The 3,157-nt window shown below is 41.5% G+C and overlaps 1 pseudogene; it reads right to left on the reverse strand.

Moving 5' to 3' along the window:
• Window positions 1-535: 535 nt before the first annotated feature.
• On the reverse strand, window positions 536-654 carry LOC132043165 (5S ribosomal RNA; annotated as a pseudogene).
• Window positions 655-3,157: the final 2,503 nt, after the last annotated feature.

The following is a 3,157-nucleotide window of genomic DNA, read 5'->3' on the forward strand; positions in this document are numbered from 1 at the left end:
CGAGTATCTATGTTATCGTATCTTGGTTTATGTTAGAGACTTTGCAGACAGAGTCATGTATAGAACATGTCAGTCTTGTAAGCGGCTCTGTAGGCCGATGTGTTATCATGCAGTATGTTACAAATTTCATATGTTTACAGATTTTCCTCGATTTGGGAAAGACGAAAAGCATGTTTGTTTAAAAAGCTTACGTTATGCATCCATTTCATGATTTAAGAGTCTAGTAGGATTATGAGTATCACGAGGATCAGCGGGTTCACTCGGCCCTAAGTAAGGGTCGGGTGCCCATCATGCCCCATCAAGTAGGGGTGTGACAACTACTCTCGCCCAAGCACACTTAACTTTAGAGTTCTGATGGGATCCGGTGCGTTAGTGTTGGTATGATCGCATCCGTCATTCCTAGCGCTCTAAATTCTATTAAACCCTTTCCTCCTCCCTGCCTTTACGCCCACGCTTAACTACAAGCTTATCCTTTTCACATCTCGGCCCAGATGTTATTTTTACAAAAAATATATAATTAAAAGTGACAAAAGGAGGGACGCAACACGAGGACTTTCCAGGGGGTCACCTATCCTAATACTACTCTCGTACAAGTACGCATGACTTCAGAGTTCTGATGGGATCCGGTGCGTTAGTACTGGTATGATCATATCTGTCATTCCTGACGCTCTAAATTCTATTAAACCCTTTCCTCTCCCCCCCCCCCCTGCGCCCACACTTAACTACAAGTCTATCCTTTTCACATCTCGGCTCACCTATCTATAATTCCTTAGCTCATGAGTATAAACTAGAAATGACAATAAAGATGTTTCAAACCTGTCCTTTACTGTATTTGCAAAAATAAGCTTATGAAACACAAATGGCCTCAAAGTACCTTCAATTGAAGATGGTAATATAAATGTTACTATTGGAAGATGACCATTTTCTCCATTTTAGAGTGGGACGACTAAAATAGAAAAGTTAAACTGCTAACTGCAGACTTGCAGTATCTAAAAGTAAAACCGAAGAAGTACTTAAAAATGGATAAATGCGTCTGCCGGGAGTCGAACCCGGGTCTATTGTGTCACGACCCAGCCTCGTAGGCCGTGACTAGTGCCCGAGCTGGGCACTCGTACCCACCTATCGATTATAATCAGATTACGAAACATGATAAGAACTTGTACGTGCGAAGGGCACGACATCGCGCACACCTATATGCACATATATCATATATATATATACAGAATACATACACAACCGTACAGTGCTACCCACAACCCACACTTATGTCTACAGGCCTCTAACAGTAATAACAGACCAAATGACGGGACAGGGCCCCGCCGTACCCTGAATAAATATATACACATATAACAAAAAGGGTCTGTACCAAAATCTGGGCTCCGGACAAGGGAGCTCTCCAAAATAGCTGAGTAGGGATCCTAAGCTGGCGGCTCACCCAAACGAGTGTCTGTACCTGCGCGGCATGAAACGCAGCCCCCGAAGAAAAGGGGTCGGAGACGGAATATGTCCGAGTATGTAAAGCGAAACACAAGAATCGAATCATACGGAAATAAAGAGGACAGACAAGTAGTACAGTAACCGGATCTCATAAAGCTTACCTCGAACGTAAATCATGCTTTTCAAAATCATTAATGGACTGAGTAACATAAATAAAGAAATCATCCTGAACATATGTATACATAACATGCCCCGGCCTCTAATGAGGGACGCGGTAAGTAAAATCATCATATCTAAATACATGTAACGTGCCCCGGCCCTCTAGTGAGGGACGCGGTGAATGGAATCATCATATGCCATCCTGGCCACCTCCCCGTCATCACATCATCATCATATGTATATATATATATATAACGTGCCCCGGCCCTCTAGTGAGGGACGCGGTGAAAAATGCAGTGGAATTGCACGAATACATGCCCTGGCCCGGGACGCAGTGAAAGAAATGGCAACAGCTCGCACGAGCAGAGTAGTGAGAAACCATATGCACATAAATCATTTCAAAGACTCGATGAAATAAGTTAAGCGAACCATCATTTGAAAATCGGAACAATAGTTATCTCAAGTACCTTTCGGACACCTCTCGGAACTTACCAAACCGGACTTAGAAATCATAATTACATATCGAAGCCATATGCGTAGAAATCCTCATTTAAAATGCATAGAAATCACAATCCTAAACTTATTAAACAAGTAAAAATCCGTACTCGGAAGTTAAGGTGAAAATAGTACCAAGTTTTTCTTAAAGGTCATTAAGGATAAACATAGAAAAGCCGCGGGCCCCACGGACGGGTACCAACCCCATCCGAGCCCGACTACGAGAGTTGGGGGAATGTTATGTCTCATGAAGTTACCTATTAGGTTTCGGGCCGATCCGAGCTTATATGCAAAAGTTACGAGCGTTTGAAGTTCGGGACCTTTTAATAGCAAAATTCTTTATAAGACTCTTGAAATTCAATCATTTGAAAACATAAGAACCTTAGTCTTGGTTACATTAAGGAGTAAGTCTTTAAGAATGAATAAGGTACACATCTAAGCTCGGATCCTAAGAGTGGAATTACCCCGAGGCTCGGGTCATAGCCTAGTTAGTACTAAGACATGCCAAAAAAAAGAGAAAGTTACGCCTTACATACCTCGTCCGCTCTCAAGCCAAGTCAAGCCTCAAGTCTCGGGCGCTCCAAGATCTACATAACGCCAACATACCAAACATTAACCATAAGCATTTAGGCATTCCATTCCCAACGAACATTAAATTCTACAACAATTTCGGCAGCATTTCCCCTATAAATACAACACCCCGAGAATTCAACTCGGCCAAATTCAACAACAACCAAACCAACAACCAAGCTACAACATCAATAATCAATTCAAAATACATTCTAACATTAACAGCTCTTTCTACATAATCCAACAACATTCATTATTTCCATTCAACTACTTATATTCAAACTAACATCAACGTTTATCTATTCGGTTACTAATCCAAAACCATTCAAACAATAGTCAAGAATACTTTAAACAATTTACACAATATTTCCAACAATCCAACCAACACTCCAATCCACCCGAAAACCTCCCCAAACCCGAGAAAAACACCAACATACTTCCTTCCTCCAAAACTCATAAACTACATCAACAATCTATATGTTAACAATGTCACTAC

The sequence above is a fragment of the Lycium ferocissimum genome, unplaced genomic scaffold, assembly GCF_029784015.1.
Source record: "Lycium ferocissimum isolate CSIRO_LF1 unplaced genomic scaffold, AGI_CSIRO_Lferr_CH_V1 ctg21673, whole genome shotgun sequence".
NCBI lineage: Eukaryota > Viridiplantae > Streptophyta > Magnoliopsida > Solanales > Solanaceae > Lycium > Lycium ferocissimum.